Raw genomic sequence first — 9,196 nt, forward strand, 5'->3', positions numbered from 1 at the left:
TGACTCAACCGAACAGACAACAGCTGCAGGAGGAGGGCATGGATTGTTAGTACATGCTCACCTCAAATGTGCAGACTCAGGTCATAGGAGGACAGCACAAGCAGTATAGCTATAAGTGGGGTGACCTGCACTACACTGTCTCCCCACTGTATTGGCACTCCATGTTCTAGCCCCAAATAGTGAAGATTCTTCAGGGTCCATCACCACAGCAGCTAGGACTGATATTTGGCAATGGTCTCTTATGTTCCACTTGTGGTGGGAAGACCTGGATAAAATGTCCAGATTCCTCATCGGTCCTTTAGCCAGAAAGGTCTTTTACTGGAGCAATGCAACAGGTGACCATGTAAGTTTATTTTGAAAAGCCAGCAATCACAAACCAGGGAATTGGGTAGAACATCCCTTGGTGATGGCTTCTTCAGTGATAGTCCAAGGAATATGTACGGTCTGAATCAGATATATAAATATACTATGCAGATATCTCAAGTGGTCTTGCAGAACACCGCATTTCACAGTGGTCATATATAGAGCCAAAGCAGATGGTATGAATGCTTTCATAAAGGAATTTTGTAAAAAAAAGAAGAAAAGGGAAAGGTACTCACAAGTCTAGACACAGTTGGTAGAACGAAAATGGCAAACAGAGACAGGCAGTAACCTTCAGGAGACAAGACAGCTAGATGGTATCGATGGTGGATGACGAAGGTGTGAGTAGTAGACCACATGCCTGTCTGAAGTATTTCATCTAGCAGCTGTTGGAAATGAACAGTGAGAGGGGTTGATGAAGCTGATGGGAAGGATAAGGAACAGACAGTAAGCATTAATCCCTATTGAGGAGTAGACTAAATGTAGAATTAGTTGGGCTCAATCTGTAAGAGTAGAAGGAGAAATGTCCCTGGAGGAAGAGACATCCCAGGGAATGAACAGTTTGTAACAGGATGATGACAAAGCCTTGTCGAAACATTGTACATTTGCTGTTATGTTAAACTTATATTAAAGTTTTTCTACTTAACCCATTCAAGCCGTCTCCAGCCATTATTAAGCAACATAAAGCTAATGCTATCCAAGCAATAGAAGTTGGACATCCTGCCAGTGGTGTCAAGGGATCCTCTCCCAGGGATGGCTCTACCATCAGGCCAACTAGGCAGTCGCCTAGGGCGCACACCATCTGTTCTTAAAAATCGAAGATGGCAATTTTTTATTTTCGGGAGGGGGGTGCAAGTAGCTGGCCTTGCCTAGGGTGCAAAATAGTCTGGTGCACCGGCCCTGCCCTCTCCTTTGTTATTTTTACTTTTTTTTCAACATTGTTAGGTCTTTGTAACTGAATACATGCATTGTGCTACTGGGTGTTGTTAGAATATTTGTTTCTTTATGGCTGTATTGAAAACACCACAGGGTTCCATGGCACATTGGAAGATGAACTTGAAAGACATCTTAAACAAATTACACCACCAAATGAAGTCACAAGAACTCCAAGATATCTTCTTGATAGAAAATATCGGAAAGTACTCGAAGGGCAATCATTTTTATTCCATTATTCATTTCCTATCCTTTCAATATATTGTCTGAGAGTTTATTTAAGGCATTGGGCACTACTTATGTATTTAATCTACAAACTTCTTGAAGATTTAGTAGTCAAATCAATTGTTGAAAAAGTGGAACTTGTACTAAAAAGACTTTTACAAGAAACTAAAATTCTGTATGGGCAATGTCATATTACTGGAGACCATTGTGGTCAACCTCTGCTTTTATATACGAGGATTATAACAGAGTTTTAAAAAACCTTTTTAGAGGAATACAATATATTTCCAAGCAGATCTGTGAGACTTGCTGTATTCTCCCAGAAGTTATGAAACAAGCAAGATTTTTACAAACACAAAACGAGATGTTTGCTTAACAACTTACTGTGGGGATTCAAGTGTTACATTCTAGAAAACTTGGTAATTCATTTATCACCCTTGGTCTTCCAGAAGAGCACAAAATTTCAGTTATTGGACACACTGCTATTTGTAGATTGCTTGGTAATTTGAAAAAAAATATATTTTTTTTTATAACAGATTTATTTTTAAATATATCTTGTATATCATACACAGAGTTGTAAAAGAAGTACAAACTAATCAAACTATAAAGTAGAGTTTGAAAATGTCAAAACTGTGAACATTGTTGCTTCTATTTTGGTTGTAATAGTGAAATGTATGGAATTCATAAAGACACTGTTATTGTTCTAGTAAAACTAGTGCTTTTTTGGTGACTGTACGTGCCATTACGGAGTACCAGCACAATTTTGTCAGAGCGACGTGGACACACAACCGCTCAAATAAATTAATGCTCCCATCTCGACAGACTCATTTGGCAGGAACAACAAATTCATATGACAATTTGTTGGCTGACGTCACATGACTTTTCCACCCTCCCTCTGCTCTCGCCAAATGAGTCAGCCATGATGTGAACGTCAAGTTGATCAAATGTATTTTCTGTTTTTACAATATAATTTAGGAACTTTACACGATTGTCACTAGGTGTGCGAGTTTTAAATTTTTAAATACGATAACTCAGTGTCTAGTTTTTTGTGAATAAGTTACCGCAACTTTGAAAATTTAAAAAATCACGAGTTTCTTTTCACCTCCCTTGAATAAAAAAGCTAGAACAATTGAAGAAGTGACAGAAAAAATGGAATTAATGGCATCAGTTTCTGATCCTGTTTCATCTAATGTTAAAAAACAAACTGATGATGACTGGCCTAGCTTGATGAGTCTGATGTCAGGTAGGAGAAGAAAGTCAGGAAGTGTGAATTAAAAGTCAGGAAACAGGGAACTAGGTTGAGGTACAGTGATGGAAAGTTGGGATTAGAACAGTGTGCAAATTAAGTACAGAAGTGAGGATTCGTGATGGGAAGCCTCTGCCCATGATTCAATTGAATCATTAATACTTTCAAAAATTTCAACATAAAGAAAGGGGACTAGACATAGATCTTGTAGAAAGGAAGAAAGAAGTTGAACCAGGTAGAGTATCCCTACCCAGCAATAAAGAACATGAGCAAGGAAATGGTAGAAAAAGTGAAATGGGCCATAGTGGAGAAGGAAATGAGAATTGTCTGCAAAAAATCCTTTGTGGCACAGTAGAGTGCCTCAGACTTGAATTGTAGAGAGGAGAGATAAAGAAAGAAGAAGAATCAGGTAAAGATGGGAGTATTGGGCACTGGAGGGTAAAACTGATGCCAAAGAACACCTCCCCCTCTCCAAACAGACAAGACAGTTTCCAAATTTGGAATTTGAGAAAAGGAATTCAGAATGACTGAAATCCAGGATATAAGAATCAGGTAGATAAGGAGGGCAAGGCACGAGTTTACAGAAATGTAGTTGGTCAAGGAAGGAATCAGCTTGAATGCCAATGTCAGGAATGGTAAAATGAAATATAGTTAGGGTTAGGATTAAGAAGTAGGGAATGAGAAGAATCATATGACACAGGGGAAAGAGAAAGAATGGTACATACTTGTAAAATCAAGTCCTGATAATGTGAGAAAATTTGAGGTTTTCCTTCAACAAGGAGAGAAGTGCTCAAAGCATAACCAGGAGGAGAAAAATTTGTTCTCTTCATTCTCCCCTCAAAATGAGGTGAAGGAATGCCTGAAGAATTGACTGGAGCTGAAGATCCTACCTGCATAAAGGAACACACTACCCTATGTACAATGGCCATCATGTCATCTCAGTCAATGTGCCTCCGTAGTTGATACTTAACCTGTGTGAGGAAAATGTTCACTCACACAAGTAGTAGTAGATGTTACATGAACTTGTGAGTTCATACTTTGTAGATAAAAAGAAGGAAATTGAGTTCCTTAAATTGAAAAAGAAAAAACACATCTGATGTATTCAGTGCCAAATGCATAGAGTGAGTTAGTGTGTCACTCTCCTATACGTTTTGCTGAATAATGTTGTCATTATGCAGTAGCACAATTCACGAGGATTCTAGTGAGATTAGATGAGAATTCACTAAGGGCTAGCGGTATGCAAGTATTTAAGGCAGATGCACTGGGAAGATAACTTGACTAACTGCATGGTATGGTAACGTTTTGAAAATAACACATAAATAGTTCTACATATATTATTCATAAATTAATTTGTATACAGAATTAACTTTCCTCGTGCTGTACTTTCTTCCATTGCAAGAATGGTGAAGCTTGCATAATTTTGGGCATTCTAATGCTCCAAGTTCTTCACAATCAAGTTTGACATAATTTTGTAGGACTTTTACCTTATCCAGTCCCTTAACATACATCTGGTCAAAGCTTTTACACAGTGTATCACATATCTTGTGTTACTTTGTAGATGGTCAGTTGTCCAGATGATGTATTGGTTGACTTCAAGGGCAAATAAAAGTCTAGAATACAGTGGCCAGAAGACAACTACCTCCTTTCATGGCATAACAATGTAGCTGAAAACAAATTCTTTGTTCAGGAACTGACATTCCAATCAGAAGCCCTTCATGCCCACATCAATTCCTCAGGTCTCGACAATGATCCAACTTCCACTATAAGATTGAACACAATGTTAAATAATTGATTAAAGTAAGTATCTTAGACTTGCAAGTTCACGGTTCTAATATTTACTAAACCAGTGTTTACTACACCACTATTATTGTTTTACTTTTTTTTTCACTAACACTATGTTATTTTCCTAATTAAAATAGTTCAGTATCATATGGTGTATTATTCATTCTAGTAATTGTAGTAATATATCCTTGTTTCTGTTTATGATGATGCACAATATACTTGCATTTTGTATTGTTCTTATTCCTAATAATTTTGATTTTATTGCTCCATATAAAAATTTCTAACTCATCAATTGCATGCATCATGTTTCTTTAAATCTGATTAAGTAATCAACTCTCTCCTATCCTATATAATTTTTCCTATTCACAATGCTTAACTCTACTTTCTTCTGAGTAGATGAGGTTTCTATCATTTTCCATAGCATTAGCTATTTTTCTAGTCTGAGAAGTTTCCACTGTGTGAAAGTTGTTAACTCATTCCATAGCTAATACAGCAGTATGATTACTAACATGATTACCAAACATACCATTATCAGTATTGATTTAGTAAATTTCCATGAACTGACTGAATTTCTTTCAGATATCTTTGTTATCCTGTTTACATGTTGAGTGAATTATATAATTGTTAATACTGAATTCTTGATCTGTCTTGGGGTAAATAATGAATTTAATATAGTCTTAAGTTCTTATACTTCAGAATTGGATTCTTAATTTTTTAAATAATTACTTGTCATACGTTCATTCATGGTCAGTATTTTTATATTTATATCTCAGCTGTGTAGTTAGTTTTGCTTCTAAAGCTTGAAGGTAAACTTAAACCTTATCTATGTGCAGAGTAATTTCTCAGTATTTTTAAATAATTGCTATTTCTCAGTTCTTTTGTGCATTCAAACTGGTGAACATCAGACTTGGAACATACTATAGGCTACGTTATTTCATTTTTCACTTTAAACAGCCAATTGCCAGGTGCTTGAGTTTAGTGAAGATAAAAAAAAAAGCAGGGTAATTTTTCTCCTTTCACATAATTACATGACAACATGGGTCCTGAATATATTCCTAATTTTGTGTTTCTCTTAAACAAGTTACACTCCATTTACATCTTTCTCATTTACAACAAGATATTATTAGTTATTTATATAAATTTGGACACTAGTTGCAAAGACAATAACATTAAACAATCTGAGATTTTTCCAATGGATTGACAGCAATAAACTATTTAGCTGTATTTACTTCCATTTTAATTTCACAATTTATTAATAACTAGAACATATTAAGTGTATTTTGTTTTATTACTATATTTGAAGAATTTTACATTGGAGAAACTGAAAGACCCACAAACTCAAAACATAAAATTTATGTATATACAATACTGACTTTTCACTACAAATGGTGGTAACTGTCACACCTACTTACAATTATTACACTACCCTGGCTCAAAAATGACACCTGCAAAATATTGCATAATGTTTAACAACTGACATTAGAATTTAAGAAACATTAAGGCATTTTTTGAATTTATCTTGTATGACACAAAATAAAGTCTTAACAAATACTAAAGCTTAATTAAATTTAAATACCACTGCATTACTAACAGTAACAACATGAACAACTAGAATCTTGTCCAAAGGAAAATGTAAATATATAAATTTAACTTTAGATATGAACTGAAATTCACATTCCTCTATATATATATATTATGGTTATTCTGCAACCAAGTTAGTTTAACATATATTTTATTTTATTCGTTAAATATGTAAATTTTAATTTATTATTTATACATTATACTCATTGTAATTTGTAAATTGTAGGCCTATCCAATTCTCCTGATTGTGATACCAATACGCTGGAATTCTTTTTTCAAAACAAAACCCTAAAATAATTATTACTGTTACCCTTTTTTGTTCTGAAGCTTTTATTTTTTACTTTAATATTAGCTTTCAGCTGTTGCCATACCTCATTTAAAAACAAAGTTGATCATTGTGAAAAACGAACATTAAACTTCGTTTGACAAAAAATTGTTTTCTTAGTCTTACAAGTTTAACTCATGACAACCATTAGCGCATGCGTTCATGAATGTTCAGTTTCCTTTTGTTTCTTAATTCTACTTTGAAATAAATAAATAAATATATGTTTGTGTGTAATAATACTGTTTAAGGTTAAAAAAAAGACCAAATTCATCTATTGATCCACCCAGTGAGATTCTTAATTCCAATTACTTTATACGAGATGTTTACTATAAGTATAAAATTAAAACAAAGAGATACCTGATTCTACGTTAATAGATTTTAACCAATCAGATTCAACTTTTCATTTGCTCTTAGATCTTTATACGGTTTGGCGCCATTTTGATTTACAGGAAAGAGATGTAAAGGACGATATTAATAATTACACATCGTATTAACAAAATCATTGATATTTTTATACCGTTTATCACCCGATGAAATGCTTTTTCTTCCTAATGTGTTCATAGTAAGAAACTGAGAATATAATTTGAAAGAATAACTACTATTTTAAAATTTACCTTTATCCCTTTTTTTTGGGCCAATGCCTACAGTCATCATGAAGGCTTTAGTCCTGTCCTATGATTGGAGATTCGAAGCTCATGGAGACTGTAGTTAGTACCGGTAGCTGAACCTCCATATAGAAATCTTGAAGCGAGCGTCATCTATTGATGTAATTTTGCGATTTTTGGTCAAGTAAGTGTGAAGCCGGATTATAATTGTTTTGGTTTTACATAAATATCTTTTAAATCAGTCTAATTATATGAATTTATAGATTGCTCAAAAATCATTATATAAATTAGCCTTTGTTCGACAGTTAAGATTTCTGCATTTGAACGTTCAAATGTATATCTTTCTTTCATTGTGATGTTTGGTTAGGCCTAGATTGAAACGTTAGCCTAACTAAAAACGTAAGTCAGTTATACGAAAAGTTATAACGTTAGGTCTTAGTCGTATGGTGGTGAGGGTTATTGACCTGCTTAATTATTTTGTATTTTCAGTTTACTTGTTAAAAATATCCAAATTTCCTTCTGTGTACTTTATTTGCAGTTTAGTGAATATTGCACCAATAATTTTTTTGTGGAAAAATTATGGTGTTCAAATTCGGTAAATTTGCTAAGCCTAATTTTTCATAATTCATTATGCCAGACTAAACGCGGGACTAGCAAAGTAGCATTGGGGAAATGCAACTGTTTTGACATGTGTAGAATTTCTGTCTCCAGTTCCTTAGACCTTAGTTACAAACTGTAAGGGTAAGGACATCCTTAGTTATGACCTGTAAACTTTAATAAATGACATAGTGTGTTCTATACATAGTCGCATTCTTTTGATAGAAATTGCACTTAATAATAATTTATTTGTTATTACAATATAATGCGTGGTTTATTATTATTGTTATTACATTTCATTAGTTTGGTAAGTTAAAAAGAATGGATGGTGTGACCTTGTCTATCAGAAACAATTAGATTTGGAGGTTTTAAAATAAAAACTTAAAAAGTACAAAATGACAGGTAGTCTCATAGTAATTTAACACTGACTTAAAATGACTTAATACTTGGTCATGACTTAATGAATGATATGAAATTGATATTTTGTTCTTTGGCTTATTTATCCTAATGTAAGAATATTTGAAATGATGGAACCTCTCATAATGTTTGCATGTAGATAATGGTATTGAATTTATTAAATCTGAAAAGTTTTATTGAAATACAATCTAAAATGAGTAATAATTGTAGCAGAGAATAAATTTGAGAGTATGATATTTTATTATAGTAAAAATAGTGAAATAAACATTTTATAATAAGGAATGTAATGAATAGTAAAATATTTTAAATTTTTTATGCATAATTCTCTGATTTTGTAAGAAAGAGCATGCTATAACTTTTTCTGATTGTTTAATTTTCCATTGTTCATTTTGAAGTTATTCATTGGAGTATGAGGTAGGTATGTGTGAAAATGTTAAATGAAAGTTCTTGAGTTCTACTTGTTAGACTACGTGTCAGTGTAACTTTTCACTTATGATATTATTATTTAAACCTTCCAATGGAAGTTTTTTAACTTGTTTGTTGACTCACATTCAAAATTTTATTTAACTACTATTTAATGAAGTTGTGTCAATAAGTTTGGTATCAAACTGTAGATTATAATTCAAATTTTACTACTATATATATTACTCAATTTCATAATTTAAAAGCAAATATTAAAAAACACAGATAAACATTAGATGTTTGTGAAATCAAAATACTAAGTCTATAGTTTCGTACAAATTAGAAACTCGAATTACTGGTATTGACAAGCTAGAATATAAAATAAGAGCCTCTTTTCAATTTGCTAAGATATTGTTCATGTAATAAATCAAACACAGTGGCACCCTGCCCACCTCTTTCCATTTTTGGAAACCCTCCCTTATATACACTTACTTCTATATATGATATGAATAACCAATTGGAAGCTCAGAATGTCTCCCTAGTGGCTTTCTTAGCCATTTTAATGGACTCGGCACCATATCTTTCTTTTGAACCAGTATTTCAACGAGGAAGGATGTCTTTTGTCTGCTAAAAATTTTATATTTTTTTACACTAAAATACATCTTAGTTACTAAGCTTTATAAATTATAGTGGGATTCTATGGTACTGATGTAGTAATTTATGATT

The 9,196-nt window shown here is 33.1% G+C and overlaps 1 protein-coding gene across 1 annotated transcript in view; it reads left to right on the forward strand.

Annotated features, from left to right (window-relative positions):
- Nucleotides 1–7,617: 7,617 nt before the first annotated feature.
- The window catches only part of LOC106471037 (sister chromatid cohesion protein PDS5 homolog B-like), a gene marked incomplete at its 3' end in the record, with an annotated part of 70,332 nt that continues 68,753 nt past the window's right edge, over nt 7,618–9,196 (forward strand). Inside the window, exon 1 of the mRNA XM_022399663.1 lies at nt 7,618–7,795. The remainder of the gene's footprint in view (nt 7,796–9,196) is intronic.

This window comes from Limulus polyphemus, unplaced genomic scaffold, assembly GCF_000517525.1.
Source record: "Limulus polyphemus unplaced genomic scaffold, Limulus_polyphemus-2.1.2 Scaffold4362, whole genome shotgun sequence".
In the NCBI taxonomy this organism is placed as follows: domain Eukaryota; kingdom Metazoa; phylum Arthropoda; class Merostomata; order Xiphosura; family Limulidae; genus Limulus; species Limulus polyphemus.